Source organism: Myotis davidii, unplaced genomic scaffold (genome assembly GCF_000327345.1).
Source record: "Myotis davidii unplaced genomic scaffold, ASM32734v1 scaffold123, whole genome shotgun sequence".
NCBI lineage: Eukaryota > Metazoa > Chordata > Mammalia > Chiroptera > Vespertilionidae > Myotis > Myotis davidii.
Window position 1 is genome coordinate 4082553 of NW_006295391.1, and position 26553 is coordinate 4109105.

The 26553-nt window shown below is 36.4% G+C and overlaps 1 pseudogene; it reads left to right on the forward strand.

Moving 5' to 3' along the window:
* Window positions 1-11597: 11597 nt before the first annotated feature.
* On the forward strand, window positions 11598-14520 carry LOC102761993 (annotated as a pseudogene).
* Window positions 14521-26553: the final 12033 nt, after the last annotated feature.

Here is a 26553-nt window from a genome sequence, read left to right on the forward strand (position 1 = left end):
TGGGAAGGGCCTTTTGCTTAATTCAGTCTGCTGATTGATATGTTAATATCATTCAGAAACACCCTCACAGACACACCTAGAATAATGTTTAAACAGATATTTGGGCACCCTGTGTCCAATCAAGTTGACATATAAAAATAACCATCACAGCCTGACGGGTGTGGGTCAGTGGTTAAACATTGACCTATGAACCAAGAGGTCATGGTTCAATTCCCAGTCAGGGCACATGCCTGGGTTGGGTTGAAGCCTCAATCTCCAGTGGGGGACATGCAGGTGGCAGCCAATCAATGAGTCCCTCTTATCATTGGTGTTTCTATCTCTCTCTCCCTCTCCCTTCCTCTCTGAAATCAATAAAAATATATTTAAAATAAAAAATAAGCATCACAGAATGATACATTTTTCACAATTAATGAACCAATATTAATGTATTATTATTAAAGTTATACTTTACTGTGATTTATTTTTTTTTTAGTTTCAATGTTCTTTTTCAGTTCCAAATCCTATCCAAGATACTATATTATATTTAGTTACCGTATCTCTTTAAGTTTCTTGTGGCTTTGAGATTTTCTCAGACTTACCTGGTTTTTGAAAGTGAGAGTTTTGAGGAGATATTTTGTTTTGTTTTTGCCCTACTAATTTTTTTTTCTAATGATTAGACTGGGATTATAGGGTGTTGATAAAAGGTCACAGAGGAAAGGGCCATTTTCATTATATCATATCAAAGGTACATAATATGAAAATGACTTATCACTGTTGTTATTAACCATGATCACCTGGCTGAGATGGTATTTTTGAAGAAAGTTGATTTGCACAGCCAACCACTAATTAATGGGGAGTTATATTTTACCTCTTTGAGGTCAGAGTAGCTACTTAAGGTATTTGGAATTTTTCTGCATGGGAGATTAGTCTATTCTCTAACATTTATCTATTTATTCAATTGCTTATTTATATCGTTTATGGATTCAGTGTACTTATTCTATACTTGGAGTTATAATACAATACTGCTTTATATTGTTGCTCAAATTGTTCCAGCTCTGGGGATTTGCAGCTCTTAAAGTTGCCTTCTTTGTTCTTAACCTGGGGGTAAAGCCTATAAAAAATGGGTTCTTTCCCCCTATGATTGGTGACCTTAAGGAGTTTCTCATTCTCATACTAGTCCACACTCAGCCTCTCACAATTAACTCAAAAGACTGTTTTAAGTGCTCCCAACAGTTTATTGCTTATGTGACTTCTGATCTGGCCCAAGTAAAGGGCTCTGGTTTCTCACTCTGGAGGGGGCAGTCTCTCCAGATTTTAGGATAGCAGTTTGCCCACCAGCTTCATTTCTCTGTTGGATCCAAGAAAATAATCAACTTTCAATTTGTTTAACTTGTTCTTGTTGGGAGGACAGGAATGTAGCCTTCTAGCTCTTTACATGTAAAAGCTGAAATAGGAAATATTCAACCACCTTTGACCTACTGTTACTAACCCCCCCCCTCCGCCCCATTTTTTTACAGATGGTGAAATTGAAAGCCAAAGAGGTCACATAATTTGCCTGAGGTTATGCTCTGGGAATTGCCTTGTCATGGACTGAATTCAGTCTGATTCTGGTAGTCACTATCTTACTCACTATGGTGTACTTCCATAATATTGTATAACATAACACAGTCCTATATAATAAAGAGCTAATATGCTAATTAGAACAAACAGCATAATGACCATCTGGACAACCTTTCAGATGACCCATCTGGACGACCTTCCAGACGAAGCCAGGACTGCGAGGGCAGAGAGCCTTGCATGAATTTCGTGCATCAGGCCTCTAATATCCTACATAATAAAAGCCTAACATGCAAATTGACAGAACAGCAGAACGACCTGAGTAACAACTGGTAGCTATGATGCGCACTGACCACTAGGGGGCAGACATTCAATGCAGGAGCCAGACCAGTCAAGTTGGGTGCCAGTGGGTGCCCTCTGATTGCCCCTCTGGTCACCCCACAGAGCAGCTCTGATTGCCAGCCAGGCCTAGGGACCCTACCCATTCATGAATTTCGTGCACTGGGCCTCTAGTTAAATATATGATAGAGTTATGATGGACTAACAGAAGGGAGTGGTTAATTTCAGTAACTACCTAAGGGAAAGCCTAATGAAAGGGGTCACAGTGAACTGGTGCAGAGAATGAGGGGTTTACCAGGCAATGGAGGGTGAGTACTTTTGGGCAAAGAAACACTAGGAATAAATGTACAGAGACATTAAAATTTAAAAAGAAGGTCATCTGTTCGGATTTAGTTGTTGAAGTAGAGCTGATAAGTCTGAAGACAGGCCCTGTGCCTTGTGAAGGGCTGTCCTAAAAACTGTGCCTGGAATTTATAATTGACAGAGAATGATTATATCTTTTAAAGTGAGGAAGGATGCATTGGAAAGATGCATTAGAATGATGGCCCATAGTAGGTGAGTAATTGGTAGCAATACATTTTTTTAAGAGACTTTGAGGCAAGAATAAAATATGAGGAATATGTGTTTATTTTCCAACAGGAGAGTTTTTATGTAATGTTTAATTCCCTGTGGAGAAAATGAAAAGAGTAAAACATAATCTCTCAAGAGGCTGATTCAAATCTCTCTACATATACTCTCTCTGTTGATATTTAAGGCTTTCGCAGTATATAGCGTCTATAGTGGATGGCCTTCAGGAGAAGTTTTCTCTGTGTTTTGATTACTGACAACACAGAGATTTAAACTCATAATAAAGCTACTGTTTATTACTTACATGATCATTGTTATTATTATTTATATGTAAACAAGTCCTGTTACTAAAACCACACTTTTAATTAAAAAATAACAAGTACCATAACCTCAAAATTAATTTTATGAAAAATTATTGGACATACTCATAATTTTAGGAAAACCAATTTAAGCAAACAATAGGCAATACACTTATAACACAAATTCTTTCACCCAGCACACCTGTTTTCAATGTGACTTAGGATAATCACTGTGATGATGTATGTAAGGTGAAATCTATTCTTACCTTTTTCTCTAAATCCTTTAAGCTTTGGCACTGTTTATGCACACCTCAGCAATGTTCTTCCAGACTACATTTCTGCAGAACAATATATGGCAAATGAAATTTTGTGTTCAATTCTTTATCAGCTTACTTCTATACTGACACTCATTTTTCTCCATGCTTTCCATACTTTCATTGCTATTGGCATTATATAATTTATCTACATATCCATGCTGACCTCAACTAAACATTGAAACTCAAAAGGAAGACAAAGACAATTGCTTGTCATTTCTGGGTCTTATATCTTTTTTCTTTCACCCTTCAATAGGAAGCCAAGTATTTTAAAATACAGTCGAGCATTGCTTAAGGACAGAATACTACATTCTGAAAAACGAGTCATTAGGTGATTTCATCATTGTGAAAATAAAATGGAGTGTACTTAGACAAACCTAAATGGTATAGCCTACTGCAACCTATATTGTACAGCATGTTACTGCAGGCAATTGTAACCCGTGGTAAGTATTTGTGTATCTAACATATCTAAACATAGAAAAGGTACAGAAAAATGCAATATGAAAGATTAAAAAATGGTATACCTCTACAGGGCACTTACTACGAATGGGGCTTGTAGGACTGGAAGTTGCTCTAAGTAAGTGAGTGTGTGGTGAGTGAATATGAAGGCCTAGGACAATGTTGGACACCACTGTAGACTTTATAAACACTGTCCCACAAGCCCTCCCCGTGGTACCTTCTGACAGGGTCAGAAATAAGACATTTAAGCTGTCAGTGCTGCTCCACAAGGGATGTGGGCTGCATACATTGTTGGAAATAACGAGTAGAATCTGGCTGAGTAAGGCATGGATCACCAAAACAGTGACTGTCAGGAGTGGGTGAGAGGTGGCCCAGGAGTAAGTAGGAATAAGAAATCAAGATGGAGAGTTAAAAGAACATAACAGATTGTCATTGCAATGTGTTTTTGACTGTTGGATGTTGGTGCAGGAGTCAGGAGTGGAATTCTGTGGCATCCTTTAGAAAAGAGGTTGTTTAACATGAAGAAGGTGCAGGACTGAAAACTCAGTATTTTGACTTTGAAAATTTGTTTTTGGCTCCATTGACCTCATCTGGGACAAAAGGCTCTTTCTGGCATTGAATTGGTGGAAGAAATAAAATGTATCTATGGTTTACATCATTACAATCTGAAAATATTTCCAAGTACAGGACAGGCTGGCTCCACACTACCACAAAAAGTATTTATTAAAGTGGCAATGGTGCTTAATTTTTGTTAAGGTATCTCCTGTGAATCTATGACCATGTACAGGATCTTAAGTCCTCAACAAATAATTTACAGTAATGTTCTCTGAAGATTAATAAGCACGATTGGGGGGGGGGGCTGTAGCACCCTCTGAATAGGTAGGCTCGGGAGCCAGGCTCCTCTGTGCTAAAACATGTCAGTGGTTGTCTGACTAGGATGTAATCTGTGCACTCAATTCCTCCTGAACCATATATTATTTGATTGCTTATGGGCAATCAGCTTCATTATAATTTTGGGGAAGCACCAGTATGCATACAGTCTGTCATTGATCAAAACATTATGTGGCACATGACTATACTAAATGGAAGTTTAATACTGAAATAATTAAGTAAGAGCCTCGGTGTTCCTACTTTCTAGTGTTCAAAATCTATGCTAGTCTAAGGGACGCTTGCTAACTCATTTACTCTCAGTGATCACTAATTTAAAGTGGGAAAAAATTCCATACAGTAATTTCAGGCAGGTTTTATTACATAATTCTCTAAAATTATAACAGGAGGATTTTTGAGAGAAAAAGTTACCCTGGGCTGGAAGTAGACTACCTGCTCATTATTCTGCAGGACTACAATGAGGGAAGGACTCTGACCCCAGGTGTTCAGAGACAATGAAACTAAGGAAAGGTGAAAAAAACAAATTAAGCTAAAAGACAAAATCACTAATTCAAAAAATGAAACCAAAATGAATAATCAAACAAAAATAGGGTAAAGAAGGTGAGAAGAAATAGATATAAAAATGGAAGCATAGGAATGATAAGGCTGGGGGAGGGTGTGAAACAAGACAATGGAGTATCTATTAAGCAACTACCTTAAAAAAATTGAACATCAAATACAAAATATAAAAAGTTAAGAAAATGTGCTCCATTCTCTGTGTGTCTCTGTCTTTGTCTCTGTCTTGGTGATTCTAAATGTGGGAAAATACTTATTTTAAGAAAAGGATGGTCATAATGGCCTACCCAAAGCTCATAGGAAAGCAACATTTTAGGCTCCATGGGACTAGCAAGAGTAGATACGCAATCATCAATAAGCAAACAACAAAAATGACAGTTCTAGCAATCTAAAATTTAATTAATTTAAGGTTTTATAAATACATTAATTTTAGTGAAGCAAAAACAAAAATTATCATGAAGCAGATAAATCTCATATGACCATGGACAATGTTAGTGATATATGAATAGTTTTAAACAAAAGGAAACCCTGAAATTATTATATTATCCAGTGTGAAATAACTTGTTTGATTGTTAAATTGTAAATTTTCCTCAATACCTACTATATAAAATGTACAACATATATAATATATTCATTGCATTAATAAGTATTTAGTACATCAAATATCAAATAGATTACTAAGGTTGATTATAGGCAATTCAATGATTCAAAGAAAGCATCTAAATTAAGAAAGTAAATGGAGAAAAAAAAAAGTTGTAAAAAATTCAAAGAGATGTGAATGAAATGGGTCAAACAGCCTTTATCTGTTCAGAGGATTTTGCAAGAATAAACTTATTAAAATAATCAATTTTCTGGAAATCTTGCCCACTTGATCCTATGCTTATAATGAAACTCATTTAAATCAATATTTGATAAATGCCTAAATGAATAAAAATGAAATGAATAAATGAATGGGAAGGGAACATAAATACTAAGTGGTGGAAATTAAATGAATAATTCTCTTGAAATCAGCTTCACTCAAGTTTGCCAGCATTTTATACAGAGTAATGCCATCTAAAATGGTAATTTGAAAGGATCCTGTTAACACATTTATCCACACAGAAGTATATAAATTTATGGCTGTAATCAGTATACTCTAAATATACTTTGGTAAGTCCTCTGTCCTTTAAGTTAGTTGAATGCTTTTTTCCCCACTGAGTTAGATTATACCACATTTCTATCAGTAATTTTCTAATATTGACACCACTTATATTCCTGGGAACAGGAGAAATCCTTCTCCATGTGTTTTCTTCTCAGAACATTAAGCATATTAGCCTACTTACTCTCCTCTTTACTATCCCTCTTACTCTTCTGGAACATTTCCAATGTCTTCTCTGTGGCTATTTTTGGATTAGATCAATACACACCATATTGAATACCAATCATGCTGGTTTGTAGAATTTCAGATAAGGGGATGATTTATGCTTGTCTTCTGACTAACCAAGATTTTTTTAAAATTTCCAAATTAATATTTTAAAAGAGATACGGCACATAAAGGGCACCCATTTTCCAACTATGAAGAAAAGTAACTAGAATTATTAAAAATAAGGTGTGTGATTATTTTATAACAATTAGGGTTTCATACATTTAAATTACTTGAAGAACAAGTTCTCAGGTATAGCTCAAATAAATAGATACACCTCATGTGTGAATAGAAGAGTGATTATTTAGTTAAGTCTGTATTTTTTATATTCATGAAAAATTTGAACAATTAAAAAGATAATCTTTTTTTAATCTTAACATAATTAATTTGCTTAAAGTATAGATTCATTTTAAAGAGTGCAAAGGTAAACGTTATCTTAATTCTCTCTGACTTATTGCCAAATACAAATTTGTGGGCTCTAAATTCTTAAAGTACTTAATTCTAGTTTAAAAAATAATAAATCTATAAAGTTCTAATTATTAATCCAACAAATTGGAAAGCATGTACTTTTTGAAAATGTATCAAATTAGCTAGTGGGAAACTTTGCCACTGAGCCAGATCTATATTTGGCTCGCTATACAAACACATAGGTTTTAGCCAAATCTTTCAAGTGTAGAATTATCTAAATACTAGAGGCCTAGTGCATGAAATTCATGCATGAAGGGAGGTCCCTCAGTCCAGCCTGAGTCCGCTTGCAATCTGAGACCCCTCAGGGGATGTCAGACTTAAACTGGCAGTCAGACATCCCTCTCACAATCCGGTTCACTGCATGTACCAGTGACCATACTTTTCATACAGGTGGAAGTCATCTTGCTATTGTGTGGGAAGCTACATTTTTCCCCTGATTATAAAAAGTAGTATGTAGCATGATCCTTCTGAGGCAGTAGTACCATTTTCCCCATATTATGGGTGGAAAAACTGAAGCAGAGAGAAGTTAAGTAATTGGCTTTGTCACACAGTTATAGGTGTCAGAATCAGGGCTGAACAAAAATGTGCAAGCCAGAGTCCATGCATGTCATCGCTGCATCATCCTGTTTATTTCAGTGTTAGAGTAGCCTTGCCAGGTTTTAATTTTTAAATCTAAGAAACTGTTCCCAATATATAGGGTAGGGTCCCTTGGCCTGGCCAGCCTTTAGGGCCACCTATGGGACAACTGGTGGGCTGGGCAATCAGGGGACCACGCTGGTAACTGCCTTGGATGGCGGCCTGGCCCATCTGCTGGCCGGCCTCGCCCCCTGATTGCCGCTGCTAGTTACCTCCCTCTCAGGGGGCTGATACTCAATGCAGGAGCTGGAGTGTCTGCCCTCTGGTGGTCAGTGTGCATCATAGTGACTGGTCGTTCTGCTGGTCATTCCACCATTTGGTTGATTTGCATATCAGGATTTTATTATATAGGATTTTTAGTGTTTTTTAATTTACTTTTTACAATTATATTGATAGTTATAATGTTATAATTAGTACGTACAGAGGAATGTATAACATGTAAAAATAAAAATGCATACAAATAATATTAATTACTTTGAATACCCCCAACTTAATAAGTAGACCTATTCTAGAGCTTGTGCAGTTGCATATGTGATCCTCTTCATTGCTTTGCCCTGCCTCTTCCATGTTTATCATTCTGGTGAGGCTTTAAAATAGTTTTATTATGTACTAGAGACCTGGTGATCAGGGCCATCTTCCCCAGCTGCCTGAAGCTGGCCCTGCCCACCGCCGCCACACACCCCAAGTTCCCCATTCACCATTATGTGATTGATGCCTGATGGCGTGGAGAAGGGACCAAGAGGTCAGCTGTTCCCACTTGCTCACTGGCCCCGCCCCCACAGGGGGCGGCTATCAGGCTACTGGAGCCTGGCGGCTGGGAAAAGTGATCTAGAGGTGGTCAGTGCACCTCATAGTGACTGGTCCAGCGGTCATTCTAATCATTCTGCTGTTAGGGTCAATTTGCCTATTACCCCTTTATTATATAGGATGTTTATATCCCCAGAAGATAAGTTATTCCTTCTTGTTTTTTGTTCCATAAAAGTAACATAATATTTGTAATTTTCTGGAACCTATTTTCACTTAGAAATATTTTTTGAACACAACACTGTCTAGCTATAATTTATTGATTTTTATTTTGATAATTATTCCAATTTTGAACACATGCCATTTTATTCTGAGAAGTTATACTATGGTCTTTTTTCTCATTCTTTCATTTGCTAGATATTTATTATTTTATATTATGCATGTTATTATATCATTTAATATTATAGCATTAAACACCTACTAATTTCTCATCACTATTTTAACGGAAAGAAAACACACACACACACACACACACACACACACACACACACACACAATTTTCCAGTCTTCATAGAGCTTGGGTGAGCATGCTAGTGAGAGTGAGCATTCTTATATGCTATACATATGGAACCATCTCTCATACAGTATCCAGATATACCAATTTATAGGATAATATAAGAAGTTAGCACTTTACTAATATTAAGTATTCTCTACATATGGTTAAACGGATTTTTCACTCTAGTCAGTAGTAGGTAAGTGTCAATCAACATCCTCTTCAAATGTTTGTATTGTCATTCTGTAAACATCTGTCAATTTAGTAGGTGAAAAATTATGTCTTATATCATTTCAATTTTTACTTTGTGAGGTTGAACATTATTTTTATATTTACCTGCCTGTTTTCTTTTGGTGAAAAATGCATTTGTGTCTTACCCCTCTTTTCCTATTGTCTTCTTTATGTTAATTTATAAAAATCCTCTCTCCATACTGGATAATAATTCTTTATTAAATATATAATTCCATTTTCTTTATGTAGTTTTCCAGTAGTAAATTAATAAAAGTTCCTCATTTTTAGGCCCCACCAAAAAAAACAAAAACAAAAACAAACAACAACAACAACAAAAACACATAAAACAGAAAAACAACAACAAAAAACACTGAGCATAAGGGTAAATTTTGTCTCTCCTAGAGCAATAGGAGATATAAGCGGAAGTAAAAATTACAAGAAGTCCTGAGAGCCTTAAGAAAGTCAACAAACTAGTCTGAACACTGTGTTTGCCTGTCCTGGCTGTGCCTATATATGTGTCACTGCAGATGTGATCAGAGCTCATATTATAAACCTCCTCTGTTCACCCATGAAAATCTATATATATTCAACCGTCTTAGTTGACAATTCTGCATTTGCATTATTTCCGATTGCCTAATATAAACTTTTAAAAATAAAACCTAGTTTTCTTTGAGATGCAGACTCTTCACTGAAGCCCATGTACTGGCCTGACTCCTCTCTAGGAGTGATTCTGATATACTTGAAATTAATTTAGTCTTTTTTTTTTTTTTACTGTACTTGGTACAGAAATGGGCATGTGATGCAACTCAAATAGAGGTTTCTTGAAGCTTCTAGAAAGGCCTTTTCTGTTCTGGAGGTACCTAAGGTGGGGGTGGCAGAGAGCTTTGTTCTTCTTCTGGGTACTGTTTTAACCAGATATAAGTTCTAGGACTATTACAGCTATCATAACTGTAACTGCCTCAGGACAAAAGGACATGAAGAGAAGCAGAGAGGAGAGAATTATATACAGAATGGAACAGGATTCCAGCCAACTCCATCCCTGGACCTTCACTCATGGGTGCTTAGGAATTTATAATTTTTAAGGTCAATTTGAGTTCTACTTTCTGTCAAGTGACTATTCATCACAATTTGTCTAAGATCAGATGGTTTATGCCTCTTGTCTCAGGCATAAACAATCGTGCCCCTTTATTATCAAAATTGCCCTGGTTTGGATGACAAATTATGCAGTCACCAGGGCCTGTTTTATGGGTGTTCAGTGTGAGAGTTCAGGTCCTTGCACTCAGAAGGGTTCTCCTCTTGAGGTTTAATGCTTGGAGTTTGCGTCTTAACATCCTTCATAATTTTATCTTTGAATTTGTGGGTTTCAAGTGAAGCCCAGTGATACACTGGAGCACGACTCAGAGACTTGGAGCTCACATGCACTTACATCTCTCACCACCTCCCCGGGTGGGCTCTTGGGTGCTTCTCTGCCTGCACCCACCAGCCTCTGCCACTTTCCACTCCTGCCTGGAGATTGGATGCAGAGACAGGGTGAGTTCATGTCTGGTGCAACAAGTGTCCTGGTTTGGCCCTATGCACCTATGTGGATCTGCACTCCTGTGAGTTTCTCTGTGCCTGAGGGGAGAGTGACATTAAATAGAGAATTTTAAAAACATCATGACAGGTAAAGAGAGAAACCAATGAAACTAAGGAAAAACTTTTTTTCTTATTCTTTGAACAAGAAGCACTCCATTTTCATTTTGCAATGGGCTTTAAAAATGATGTAGCTGCCCCTGGAGGTCATTCTAATAAACACAAAATGTCATCCTATGTGACACAGCAGGTTCTCTGTCCATTAACTTTACAATAAGCAGGCCAGGACCAGGCATACACAGCAGGGCCTCCATGATGTTCAACTACAAGATTATAGTCCACATATGTGAATGGCACATGAATGGTACCCCCTGGGATTACACAATGCACAGTACTAAGATCTATTTACAGAAAAGTATCCTTACCAAGAGAAACAACTTAGAAATAATAATTCTAAATCTAAAAAGAGTTTTTTTGTCCTCATATATGTTCTGTTCAAGACTCTTTTAATGATTGAGTAATGCATTTGGTTTTATTTGATTAACCAATTTCTTTGGGGTAATTAAGTTTTAAGTTATAAATAGAAATTCTCTGGATTTTTTACAATTTGAAATGAGTATGATTTATTAAAACATTACTAATACAGGTATGCCTCATTTTGTTATACCTTGCTTTATTGTGCTTCTCAGATACTGTGTTTTTAAAAATTGAAGGTTTGTGGCAGCTATGCGTCAAGCAAGTCTGTTAGTGCCATTTTTTCCAACATTTGCTTACTTTACATTTCTGTATCACATTATAGTAATTCTTGCAATATTTCAAACTTTTTATTATTATATTTGTTATGGTGATCTGTAATTAGTTATCCTTGATGTTACTATTGCAATTGTTTGGGTCACCACAAACAATTCCTGTGAGTCAGCAAAACTTAATTCATAGTTGTTCCACGTGATTCCCCCATCTCCCTCACTTTCTTTGTATGTCCCTATTCCCTGAGACACAACAATACTGAAATTAGACCAATTAATAACCCCACAATGACCTCTAAGTACCCAAATAAAAGGAATAGTCTCCTGTCTCACACTTTAAATCAAAAGCTAAAAATGAATATACTGGTACTTAGGTCAAAAGACATGTTGAAAAGCTAGGCCTGTTGTGTCAGTTAACCAAGTTGTGAAAGCAAAGGAAAAGTTCTTGAGAAAAATTAAAAGTGCTGCTCCAGTAAACAGACAAAGAATAAGAAAGCTAAACAGCCTTATTATTGATATAGAGAAAGTCTTTATCATCTAGGTAGGAAAGCAAACCAACCACATTTCCTTAAGCCAAAGCCTAATCCATAGCAAAACCCTAACTCTCTTAAATTCTATGAAGGCTGAGAGAGGTGAGAAGGCTGAAGGAGTAACTTTTGAAGCTAGCAGAGTTTACTTTATGCGTTTCAAGGAAAGAAGCTGTCTCCAGAACATAAAAAGTACAACGTGAAGCAGCGAGTTCTGATGTAGAAGCAGCAGCAAGTTATCCAAAGATCTAGCTGAGATAATTAATGAAGGTGGCCACACTGACCAACCAATTTGTCAATGTAGATGAAATGACCTTATATTGGAAGATGCCATTTACGACTCTCATAGCTGGAAAGGAAAAGTCAATGCCTGGCTTCAAAGTTTTAAAAGACAGGCTGACTCTCTTGTGAGTGGCTAATGCAGCTAATGACTTTAAATTGAAGTCCGTGCTCATTTATTTACCATTTCAAAAATGTCAGTGCTCTTAAGCATTATGCTAACTCTACTCTGCCTGTTCTCTATTAATGAAATAGCAAAGCCTGGATGACAGCACAACTGTACATCTGTGAACAACATGCGCCTGGCCAGTGTAGCTCAGTAGTTGAGTGTTGACCTATGAACCAGGAGGTTATGGTTGAATTCCCAATCAAAGCATATGCAAGTGTTGTGGGCTCGATTCCCAGTGTGGAGTGTGCAGGAGGCAGCTGATCAATAATTCTTTCTCATCATTGATGTTTCTATTTCTCTCCCTCTCCCTTCCACTCTGAAATCAATAAAAATATATTTTAAAACATAATTTACTGAATATATTTTAAAGCCATTATTGAGACCTACTATTCAAAAAAAATATTACTTTCAAAATATTGCTGCTTAGGTACAATACACCTGGCCATCCTGAAGCTTGGATAAAGTTGTACAAAAAGATTAATGTTATTTTCATACCTGCTAACACAACACTCATTCTGTAGACCATTGGCCAAGCAGTAATTTTAGATTCCAAGTCTTATTGTTTAATAAATACGTTTTGTAAGGCTACAGCTCAGTGGTGGGCAACCCCTGGCACGCGTGCCAAATATGGCACACCAATAACTTTGCTGGCAGGAAAACCCTCTTATAATCTTTTATTTACATTTTTTTCTTAATATCGACTTTATTTATTTTTCAGATAAATTCAGTGTAGGTGCATCTTAGATAAATAAATAATTTTACATAACAAGTTATCTTAAAGACCAAAGACATGGATTGACGAGAGAGGGGAAGAGCAATTTCTATGCCTTTGCCTTAACTCTCCCTGCCTTCCTAGATGCGACCAGTGTTTTGGTTTCATCCACATACGGTTGTGAATCTTTGTTCTCAGTGATGAATTTTGTTAAGTCTCATAATAAGAGTAGCCTGATAGATTAGAGTAGTAACTCATTCATATCTCTGAAGGTCACGAAATATAGACCTGATGTAAAATCGTTGTCATCAGTGATGCAGCAGTAAAAGTCTCACTGATAATATCAAACAGAGTCATAAAGTTTTCTGTTGGACTATCAGTGTACATGTATACATTAAAAAATAAATGTATTTTTCATAAACATATACTGTGTTTTTGTCACTCGAATGAATTTTATTATTTCTTCAAGGTTCTTCACATACGTACACCTTAAGAGATATCAAGTAGGTATAACATGTTCTCAAAAGATTAGGGTTGGCACGCAGAAGAATTTTGAGTCAGATTTTCCTGGTTTTGGCACGCATTCACAAAAAGGTTGCCACCCCTGCTATAGCTGCTACAGATTTGATTCCTCTGGTGGATCTGGGAAAAGTATATTGAAAATGTTCTGGAAAAGATTAACCATTCTATATGAGATTAAGAATATTCTTGATTCATGGGACAATGTCAAGATATTAACATAAACAGGATTTTGGAAGAAGATAATTCCAACCCTCAAGGGTGACTTTGAGGGGTTCAATACTTCAGTGGAGGAAGTAATTGCAGATGTGGTGGAAATAGCATGAGAATCAGAATTAAAAGTGGAACCTGGAGATGTGACTGAGTTCTGCAATCCTATATAATAAAGAGCTAATATGCTAATTAGACCAAACAGTGGAATGACCATGTGGATGACATTCTGGATAACTGTTTGATGACCTTCCAGATGAAGCCTAGGCTGCTAGGGTCAGCCAAGGCTGCAAGGGGCTGTGAGGGCCAGCCAAGGCTGCGATGGCCGAGCTCCTTGCACAAATTTCATGCATTGGGCATCTAGTAATATGATAAAAGTCTTATGGATGCGGAGTTGCTTCTTATGGATGAGCAAAAAAACTGGTGTCTTGAGATGAAATTGATTCCTGTTGAAGATGCTGCAAAGATTGTTGAAATGCCAACAAAGGATTTCGAATATTACAAGCACTGTGATGAGGCAGCATCAGGGTTTGAGAAGACTGACTCCAATTTTGAAAGAAGTTCTGCTGTGGGTAAACTGCTATTAAACAGCATCACATGCTATAAAGAAATCACTCATGAAAGAGTCAATGGATGTGCTGAACTTCCATGTTGCATTTTTTTTTTGAAATAATTCCCACAGCTTCCCCAACCTTCAGCAATCACCATCCTGATCAGTCAGCAGTCATCACATTGAGGCAAGACTCCCCACCAGCAAAAAGATTACAAATTGCTGAAGCTTCAGAGGATGGTTAGCATCTTTAGCAGTAAAGTATAATTTAATTATGTATATGCATTGCTTTTTAGGCATAATGTTATTGAACACTTGGTAGACTACAGTATAATGTAAACATGACTTTTATATGCACATGGAAGCCAAAAAGCTTGTGTGATTTACTTTATTGTGACAATCACTTTATTGTGGTGGCCTGGATTTGAACCCCAAATATCTCTGAGGTGTACCTGTCCTGTAGTGCATTTAATTTTTTTGTATGAGATTATAGAACATAAACCTTTTGACAAGGATGACTTGCCATCATGATTATCTAGTGACTGAGGAATCCAATGTTACTGGAATTTAGTTTTTGTTTCTATTTTTTAAATTTCTTTTCTTTTTTTAAATTTTTATTTTATTTTTTCTTTATTGATTAAGATATTACATATGTGTCCTAATCCCACCATTGCCCCCCCTCCACACTCATGCCCTCACCCCCCCTGGTGTCTGTGTCCATTGGTTAGGCTTATATGCATCCATACAAGTCCTTTGGTTGATATCTCCCCTTTACCCTTCCTCTCCCCTACTTTCCCTCTGAGGTTTGACAGTCTGATGAATGCTTTTCTGTCTCTGGATCTGTTTTTGTTCATCAGTTTGTGCTGTTCATTATATTCCACAAATGAGTGAGGTCATGTGATATTTATCTTTCTTAAGATTTGAAAATAACATAGGTGCCTTTCAGAAGATGAGTGGATTAAAAACCTGTGGTACATCTACACAATGAAATACTATGCTGCGGTAAAAAAGAAGGAATTCTTACTATTTGCAACAGCATGGATAGAACTGGAGAGCATTATGCTATATTTTTATCTATTTTATTAAGTACATGCTTAGTATTTTTAATTTTATTTTTACTGTATAACTCACTTGAGGATATTTAAAATTCACTATTTTGACTCACATGTTTATTTGTTTTAGTAATTGAAAATAATTATGACCAGGTGAAGGGGAAAATTTTATTAAATTCTTTACAAATATACATATCTTACCCAAATTCAGAAAGACTAAATAATAACCAATAAACTCCTGTCACAACACGATAGTTTTATAGTTTTGAGTAGGCGAGTGAAAAAGAAATGTAGCATTTTTGATAAAAGAGTGAAAAGGGTAGATCTCAGGAGAATAGTTTTTAAGACTGGCTGACTGCGCTGCTGTGAATCAACTTGGAACGGGAGAGTGTTAGAAGTGTTTGAAATACATGAAGGGCTCTCCACATGATATATGTTAATTGAGTTAGAGTCTCACCTCACATAACTTAATTGGAGAATGATAAAGGTCATTAAATTTCAGGATGGCTATATGATAACAGAGTGCTAGAAAGACAGGGCAACAAGAAAATGTGAGACAGTAATTTGCTTGGGACAAGGACAGTAGGGTGAATCTTGTTTGGTGGTCTTGCCATACTGTATAAGCAATCAAGGGGAGCCCAAGGCACATGTTTTCTATCCCCACTTTAGAAGCCTTCTCTGCACTTAGTGTGTGTGTGTGTGTGTGTGTGTGTGTTGATAAGCATCAACTATCTTCTCTTTTCTGCAGATAACAAACAAATCAATCAACTTTTTCTATGAATAAAGTAAATCCTCTTGAACAGTAACTGGAAAAGAAAATAGAATATTTTTTGAAATACCAAACGTCTGGATTAAATTTAAATTTTAAATTTTAAAAGTGGTTATTTTAAAGAAAGGCACATAGAGATCAGAATAGAACAACTTAGAATTATTGAGATTTACCCACAGCTAAAGTGTAGTTTTCTATGTTTCTCCATTTTGGGGGATAATGTAAATAAAAGCATATTTATAAGCAGTAAAGCACATGATTGACATCTTTTGTGTGTGCTAAAGACTTTTTTGAGCTCTTACCCATGGTTATGAGAATTCAGCATTCATATGTACATTTCATAAATCTCAATAAGACTAAATTATTTTGGACTAAACTCAAATATAGCCTCCTTCAAACATGTCTATCTTTCTAGGCACATTTGTATTCAGGTATTTTATATAAAAGGTAATCACAGGAGGAGATTAAAAACCCGAATTCTCTGACCCAATAATTAAAAAAATAAATAAATAAGTATAAGAAAGTAGAAATCCTAATCATAGTTTCCTATTAAACCTTAGAAAGTATAGATATAAAACTAACTTAGGAAAATTTCTGTTAAGGTCTTTTAAAATACACTGTTCTGGCATATGCAGGTTTTTTCTAAATTACTGATTTTTAAAATCACTATTGTTAAAAGAATCCTTCACAGTATATTGGAAGCTTCATTTGGGGGAGGAGAATTATAGCTATCTAGTTCAGTTCTGTGGCCTAGAGCCTAGCCAATTCCTGAATGAACATATCCAGTTCTATTCAAAATATGGTTGTATTTTTTAGACTGCTATAAATCTTTATTGTTGAAAGTATTACATATGTCCCTTTCCACCCCCCTCCATTGACCTCTCCCACTCCCCCCAAGCCTTCACCATCCTCTCTCTGTGCCTGTTGGTTATGCATATATGCATATGAGTTCATTGGTTGAACTCTCCCCTCTACTCACCGCCCACCCCCACCCCACTTCCCAATGTTCATAGCAGTGCAATTTACAATACCTAAGATTTGGAAACAGCCTAAGTACCCATCATCAGATGAATGGATTAAAAACCTGTGGTACATCTACACAATGGAATACTATGCAGCTGTAAAAGAGATGGAACTATTACCATTCTCAACAGCATTGTTGGGGGCCAGATGTAAGCTGGCAAGGTCCTTGCACCTGAAGGGGCTAGCAAGGCTGGGACCCTTACCCACACAATTTTCCCAGACTTGTTCGGATGGTGGTTATCAGTAGACGAATGAGAACAACCTTTCATAGCTTACCAAGAAGTCTGTAACTATTTACTGAGATATGCTGTACTGAGAACTTGTCCTTCTGCTGTGTCTCTCCCTTAGAGATTAAGAGGAACAAAGAATACATTCCTCTTGACAGACCTCCTATTCAGTGTGTTATGTATAAATAGGATTGTGTGGCTAATAAAGTTGCTTTCAGTTCCTCGAGAACTGGAGTCCTCCCGAACCCGCTTTCCTGTCTTTCTTTCTTTTCTCAATTCCCACCTCCCTGCCTCAGCCCGGCTCAACCTGTCAGGCTGGCCCTGACACAGAATGGATGGACCTAGAGAGCATTATGCTAAACAAAATAAGCCTGTCAGAGAAAGATAGGTATTGCAAGTGTGGAAGCTAATGAAAGACATAAACTGATGAACAAAATACAGACGTATTTTAAATAACATGATAACACCCACAGGACTTGCATGAAGATTTAAATACAATACCAAGAGTAAGGATAAACCAAAGATATTTCATTCATTTAAATAATGAGAAACTGAGGAATGTTGATGTCTCAGCCTGAACCAGGTGGCTCAGCTGGTTGGAGCATCATCAAAGATTGCAGATTTGATTCCTGGTCAGGGTACATACCTGGGTTGTGGGTTTGATCCCCAGCTGGGGTGTGCAGGGGAGGCAATAGATTGATGTTTCTCTCTCACATTGATGTTTTGCCTTCTCCTTGCTCTCACGCTTCCTCTCTCTCTAAAAATCAATAATAAAAAACACATATCTTCAGGTGAGTATTAAAAATAAGAATATGTACAATGTTACTTTAGACATTTTCAATATTCAATATTTTGTTATTTTTACAGAGGTTTGCTAACACATAGGTTCTTCTCTTAAAGTACGATTGAGTAATCGGGTTTGTGTTTCTAAAATAAAGAAGACTTTCATCCTACAATACAACTAAAATTACTTTTCAAATAACTATATTTTTAATCTATGACTATATTTTTAGTCGGTCCCCAGTAGGGGATATATATATATATATATAATTGATTTCAGAGAGAGGAAGGGAGAGGGAGAGAGAGAGAAACATCAATGATGAGAGAGAATCATTGATCAGCTGCCTCCTGCACTCCCCTACTGAGGATCGAGCCCACAATCCAGGCATGTGCCCTTGACCAGAATCGAACCCGGGACTTTTCAGTCTGCAGGCTGACACTCTATCTACCGAGCCAAACTGGCTAGGGCTTGAGAAAACTTTTAAACAAGATATAATTTTTAAATTGTTAATGTAGCATATAAAAGACATAAAGAGACATAAACCCCTTTCAGTTGGTGTTATTTTCTTCTTTAAAAAACCCTTATTGTTGAAAGTATTACATATGTTCCCTTAGAATTGCCACAGCTCAACTGTCATTTGGTCAGCTTTTTAAAGAACAGTGTTGATGTTTAAATGCTTTTATGGGTGCCAAGAATCACTCTTTAAATATTCTGCTGTAAAACTATTGCAAAAAAAAAAAAATGATACGGTTGCTATTTTCCTTCTCTTGGGGGTCTGCTTGATTTATAAAATTAACTTGAGTTAAAAGTAAAAGTAAAGCTTTTTTTTTTTTTTTTTTTTTTTTTTTTTTTTGGCCTGGATTTCACTGTACAAGCAGGTACTTGACATGAAACTTTCAAACTTGTACAATATATTTTGTGCTTCTCAATTCTTCAAACAAAATTCTTGCATTATCCAGTTTATGATATTCATGAATAAACCTTCTTTAAAAAATATCTTTCATTGATTTCAGAGAGGAAAGGAGAAAAAGAGAGAAATAGAAATATCGATAATGAGAGAGAATCATTGACTGGCTGCCTCCTGCATGCCCCACACTGGGGATGGAGCCCACATTCCAGACATGTGCCCTAACTGAGAGTCACTGGTTCATAGGCCAATGCTCAACCACTGAACCATGCTGGCCAGGCATGAAGAAATCTTTTAATATGAGCCAAAAAGAGGGAAATAACTTAATTTAATGTCATTTTCAGTAAAAGTGTGGAAAGTTTCCTTATCAGTTTTCTGGCCCGATACTTTATACATTCAGAAAGTCTCAGAACTCTGAAGAGAGTACTGTGTTTTCCTTAATATCAGGTTCACCAAAATTAGATTTAAATTAATGATCACATAAAGTAATGACCAACACTGGTTTGATTACAATAAAAATGTAGCCCTAACCGGCTTGGCTTAGTGAATAGAACATTGGCCTGCGGACTGAAGGGTCCCAGGTTTGATTCTGGCCAAGGGAGCATGCCTGGGTTGCGGGCTCCATCCCCAATGCGAGGTGTGCAGGAGGCAGCCAATCAATGATTCTCTCTCATCATTGATGTTTCTCTCTCTCTCCTTCTCTGAAATCAATAAAAAAACATATTTAAAAAAATGTATGGCTGGTCTAAAACTACATTTCTTTACATTGAAATACCATTTTCTGTTTTTAAATTCACAAGATTTAATAAGTGGATACCTGTAATTATTTCAGCCACTACTTCAATAAGATTTATTTCCTCTCTGATTAAGACATAAGTTATACTCAAATTCTTCTTTCTTGACTTTATTTTTTTTTCCTACTTGAAACGATATGGCCTTTCCATTCATTAATGTATGCTATCTAAGAATTCAGTGTCAAGTGGTGCTTTGGTGGTCTGACCCCGGTTTCAGTTTTCCTATTACAATATAGCTTCCATCATGTTCTACCTGTAACTTTGGGCAAGATACTTGAGTTCTTATCTCTCAGTTTACTAATCTACAAAATAGTGGTAATAAAAGTATGTATTCTTAAGATTATTGTGAGGATTAAGTAATTCAAGTGGCTAAAGCACTTAGAATAATATTCAACACATAGTGAGCATCAAGCCTTTATTCTCTCTAGCATGGTCTTTCAATGTGTTTTGTTTTGTTTTGTTTTCTTCACAAACCCTATACTATTTCACTTGGTCCCCACCTTCTTTAGAATACTTACTGAATTTCTATGAAGCAGCATATAATCTATTACTTAATCACGAACTAATTTTCTGTATTTGAGTCTTGTTTAATCAAGGCCATGACAAACTCCTTGAAGATAGCCATCTTGTTCTACTTGGTGTTTGAATTCTGCAATATTTGGGTACAAAACTGAAATGTTATAATATTTCTATTATAACAAATAATAATATTTATTATCATAAACAAAAATACCTAGCATTTATTAAGTTCTTACTATTGCCAGGTGCATACATGCTTTACATATAGTGTGCCTTACAATGTACTCTGAGGTGAATTCTATTTTCACACCCATTTTACCAATGAGAGAACAGAAAATTGGAAATGTGGAGTAATTTGCTCAAGGTCACAGAATTACCAGTAAGTGTCATCATTGGTGTACTTGTATGGGTTGTTTGGCTTGCAAGTATAAGTCACATCACTTTGATCCACTTATATCTTCTTAACTGTCTCAGAATGTCTCATTCTTAAATTACTGCATAAACTCTTCTCTCTTAGTTCTGTACCTCTCTCCAATCAGTCCTTACAGAACCACATGCTCCATTTCTTACAGCACCAAATAAAAGGTTGGTGATTAGTACTAATTTGAAGCTCATCTCCATGTGGAATTACCACAGGATTGGTTTTGTTCCAGTAAAGAAATGTAAATGGACTAGAATCTGTCAACAACATATAAAGTTTTATCTACATTGGCTTTGTAAAATTTGTAATTGCTTCCTGTAATAGTACATAGCAATTGCTTCACTAATAGGAATATTTTCTGTGTTTTATTTTCTAACTTAACAATTTATCATAGACTAGTCAATTTCATAGAATATTGGATTTAGATGAGACTTGAGAGACATCTAGTCTAGTACACTTATATTGTCAACGAGGAAATCAGGGATTAAAGAGGGGTCTTTTCCGGGTACCTTAGTTAGGGTGACAGATAAGCTGCTGCCATAGAGACCCGAAAGGACGGAAACTATTAAAAAGCTACTTTTTCCCATTTTTCTTTGGAAACCCTATGTGAATAGCCTAGGTCGTCAGAAATTGCTCTACTTTTTCAGAGAGCCAGGTTCCTGTCCTCATTGCCCCAATTTCTCCTACAGTATTTTCATTTTCTGCATGGGTGGAAGCTGAGATACTGCCTCAGATACATCTACCAACAGGCATGTGACTGAAAGCATATGACTAAAATGCCCTGTGTCTAAAGGCCCAGAACCAATGAGGCACATGACATATCTACTCATTCTCTAAGTGCAGTCACACCTAACATCAAGTGAGAATAGAGGAAGCCTGCCAGGTGGACAGCTATGTACCTAGAGACGATGTGAGCACTCTGCACACAAGGAGGCTAGGCTTTGATGAGCACCTTTAAGTCTCTCGGGGCCACATAGGAAATAAAGGGGAAAGACCTATACAGCCAAAATCATAATTTATGTTATTATATGTTAAATAAGCATGTAATGCTTATGTTTTGTAGTGTATCGGTTCAGTATTATTATTTTCTTACTTGTGTTACATATAGTTGTTGTGTTGGTGCCATTTGTGTCCGACTGAAGTATTTGGGAATAAAAACATTGTCAGTCAAAGCTGCTTTACGTCCTCAGGACAGTTGCTTTTGTAGGGAGGAATTTGTGGTCGATGCATGTTTAATGTAATAAAGATGCACACATGTAAACAATGAACATGTGCTTCATGAGAACTCAAAACTTTTTGGCGATGAAGAAAGTAATAAAATGATTGAAGGGATTATATCTATCAGTGCTTGAGATAGCTAAGTCTTTGAGTCATCGACTATAAGGAGAGTCATTCTTATATGTGTGTGTGTTGCATGAATAATTTCATTGGTAACCATGGTACAGTAAACTATCCATACTTGGAGTAAGACCATTATGAATCAAAATCAGAAGGCTTGCCTCATGTATACTGTTATTCATTTATAGCAGTGATTCTTTATAATGCCTTAATTTTATGATTCAATCTAATCAGGATTAAACTTAACATGTTCAAAATCAGATTGTTGTTTGCATTTGGCTTCTATAACTATAATTAATTGATCTAAAACTGCTAGCATAACAGCTGTAGACAGTTACACCATGGCAGAGGATAAGATGTGGCTAGATCCATTTGGACTACTCTTTCATATGTATTCATTAGTTAAGCAAAACATTTTTGTACATAACTCAGATGGGAGATTCCAGAATTTGTCATTTGGCACATTTAGTAAATTCTCTAGAATTTATTTAACTGAAAAAACAGATTTCATTTGCACAGGGTTTAGTGTCCATATGGCATGTAAATGAAATGGGAATGCAGACAAAATGTGTAACAGGGTCAGGGAATTAAATGTAACTCTGAGATTATACTTTACTTGTACAAGAAATGTATTATTGAAATATTAATAACAATACTATCATAAAATAATTGTGTACTACCACATTGTTTATAAGTTTTATAATTTGGAGAGCTGGTATGATGAATCCTATTTGAAATCTGTCCAATGATTGTTCACTCTTAAAGATGCATCCACATTCAATACAACCTGTCCACCAATGCATTTTAACTCTCCAATGCCAGTTCTGGAATCTGGGTGATCTGAATTTTAATTTAAGCTTAGTCAATTATAAGATATGGGAGTTTCTTAGCTCAATTACATAGATTCTCTGGTTCTCAGATTTATGTGTGAAATAATAGGAAAAATGATACTAAAATACTTTTAGGATGTGGTAAAAATTGATTTAAGGTGATAAAAAGGTAGCTGATGCAGCTACAGATATATAGTATGTGCCCAACAAATTTCTATTCCATCCCTTGCTCCAATATTTTCCTGGACAAGGATAGAATCTCATTTACCTCCACATTTCAAAAATATTTAGTTGACTGCCTTGTTTACAAAACAGATTATTTGTCAAAATGATCTGAACTTGAAATAGAGGATGGAAGACAATACCAGGATAATTCCATAGAAAATATTTCCCTTGGTTTATAGTATTTGAATATCTTAGGTGACAAGTCTATTTTATTTTGTCTCTGGTCTGAAAGATCAGGTAATGATCTAAATCCTCTAATTTAGTTTGTATGCAAAGACTCAACTCTAAGATGAATATTTATGTTTTTTCCTTAGGAACTAAAGTGTTCTCACAGCAGTTAAAATCGCTAGATGTACTATTAAATAGCATAACTGATTCAGCAATATCACTCTGGTACAGGTTAGCCTAATGCTGCAGACCTCCTGCAATAACCTGAAAAACTGAATAGGAAATTCAGAGGTTGCACTAGTTATGTAATCATTAGGAATAGGCTCCATGGTGACTTGAAGTGATTTTCTTAATTGTAATTTCTCCCTTTTTCATTATACTTGAATATTAAATTAAAACTGACTACCCTCCTTGAGTTCCTCATGACAGGCCTCATGGAGACCTTTAAATATAAAGAAGGAAACAAATATTAAATCTCTTCCTCACCTAGAAAATAGATAAGAACAACACACAATTAACATAAGAAAACAGTCCCTGGTGTTCACCAAAAAAACATTTTCCTCACACTATTTTGTAGATTTTAATTTCCTGACATGACACATTTCCTGACAAGCTATTAAAATATAATACTATAACTATACACTTTATCAATTTATTTATAAACTAGAGGCCCAGCACACAAAAATTTGTGCACTCAGGGGGAGGGGGTCCCTCAGCCGGGCCTGTGCCCTCTCGCACTCTGGGATCCCTCAGGGGATGACCACTTGCTGGTTTAGGCCTGCTCCCCAGGGGATTGGACCTAAGTTGGCAATCAGACATCCCATGCAGTGGGCTTTCTTGTTGTTTTGTTGATGTGGCTTTTTGTTTTTTCTGTGCAGAAGCTTTTTATTTGGATGTAGTCCCATTTGTTTATTTTCTTTTTAGTTTCCATTGCCCTGGGAGCTGTATCAGTGAAGATATTGCTTCAGCATTGGTCTGAGATTTTGCTGACTGTGGATTCCTCTAATATTTTTATGGTTTCCCATCTTATGTTTAAGTCCTTTATCCATTTTGAGTTTATTTTTGTGTATGGTGTGAGTTGGTGGTCTAGTTTCATAGCTTTGGACAAAAAGCGCAAATATAGGACTCTAGAGGGCCTATACCTGCTCAATTCCTAAAATTTTCATGTATCTTAAAAAATAAAGAAATAACAAAAGAAAAAAATATAAAATGCATGAACTATTTTAAATGTTTACATTTAATATCACCATGCAAGACAAAGACTAATGGAATTTTGTTATCCACTAGATAATTAGAAGGTTTGTATTATAGGTAAAACTGAATGTCTAATTTGGAGGCCCAGTGAATGTGAGACCGGGGCCAAGTGGCTCACCTGTCCTGGAAACACAGAGATGCAAATTTCTTCAATTAAGTCTAGATTCTCAGTTAGAAACTTGCATTATTGGAAGATGCTAACCTTTGTAGAAATCAGTTAATTTTGGGCAAGTTATTAAAGCAAACTTCAAGCAATTAGGTTGTTAAAGGGGGAGAGTAGTCTGCATATAAAAATAAGAACCTGGAAACTACCACTGCTGATCTGGTGGAACAGAAACATGTACTTCACATAGTAAAGGATCAATCAAACATGAAAGGAGAATCCAAATCAAACAGAACAGAGCACCAACTAATTGTCCTCAATAATTCCAGGTTGTAGCAAAGCAGGATGTTGGTATGAGAACCCAAAGAAGAGTATTTATTACTCGTCTTACACTTTTATGCTAAAGTTATGTAATGTGGGCTCAATCACTATTTTTAGTTTTTTTTCTGTTTTTTTTTTTGTTGTTTTTTTAATCTCTTCCCACCCCAGTGTAAAACTCCTTTTAAGCATTGTAGATTATGAAGCAATCTGAACTGGATACAAACTAGCTCAAGAATTTGATGTGCCCTAGTTGGTTTGGCTCAGTGGATAGAGAATCCGAGGAGGACTGAAGGGTCTCAGGTTCGAATTCCATTCGAAGGCACATGCCTTGATTGCAGGCTGGATCCTTGGCCTCTGTCAGGGCAAGAGTGGGAGGCAAGCAATCAATGTGTCTCTCTCACACTGATGTTTGTTTCTGTCTCTCCCCCTCCATTCCACTCTGTTTAAAAATCAGTGGAAAAATATCATCTGGTGAGGATGAACAAAACAAAACAAAAAAATAATTTGATGTTTATGTACATTTTCTCAATTATCCATCACTACCAAATGCTAGCCCAGCCCCTTTTACATTTACTCACTAAGCACTTATTTAGAACCTTCTGAATCCAATGAATTGGCTAATTGACGTAATAGCAGAACTCTATGAGGCACATAGTGCCCTCAGATGACCACAAAACAATGTTTCCTTCCCTGGGATATAAATACATATCAGGGGCTATGGAAGCAAGGGGAAGAACATCTAACTTAAACCAGCATGCTCACAGAAGACTTCTTAGGGTAGATGAGATTTTAAATGAATGTTAAACTATGAGAAGCGGTCAAAGCGTAGAAAGGAAAGGGAACATAATGCAGAAGGAGATGGGGGAGTGAGAGTGGTTGACACTTTGGAAACTGAATATTGTGTTAAAAACTTAACAGCTTGGAATTATAAGTAGAGGTCAAATCATGCATATTTGATACGTATTCTTTTTGCTTCTCGTGTATTGAAGAAAGGCTTTCATAGGTGTTTGAAGTCTTGCTTGTTAGCCCCTCTTGAAGGAAAACACAGTGAGAATATTCATGCACTTACCCCAGACAAAGCTCCTACACAACCTGGAAGAATTCACCAAATCAGTGTGACAAACGTTTGGCTTCTACCCATTTCAGTTGTATTCCCAGATATGGAACATGAGCTCTGTCAGCTATGGCTTCTAGCATCTCTGTCTCTGGGTTCCCAGTTCTCCTGTGACCTCAGAACTCTAAAATCTTCACTGCTTTATTTTTTCTGACACCCACTGTGCTGATGAGGATTCTTATGCCACTATGGATGCTTGTATCTTTGTAGATAGATGCCAGCTTTTCCCCATCAGACCTTTTAACAAGCTGTTTTTCCTTGTTGTTCTGAAATTTCAGAAGGACTTTTCTTAGGTTAGGGTCTATTTCGTGTATGGATAATATCCTCAGATCCTCTAAAGCAGTGGTTCTCAACTTTCCTAATACTGGGACTCTTTAATACAGTTCCTCATGTTGTGGTGACCCCCAACCATAAAATTATTTTCGTTGCTAC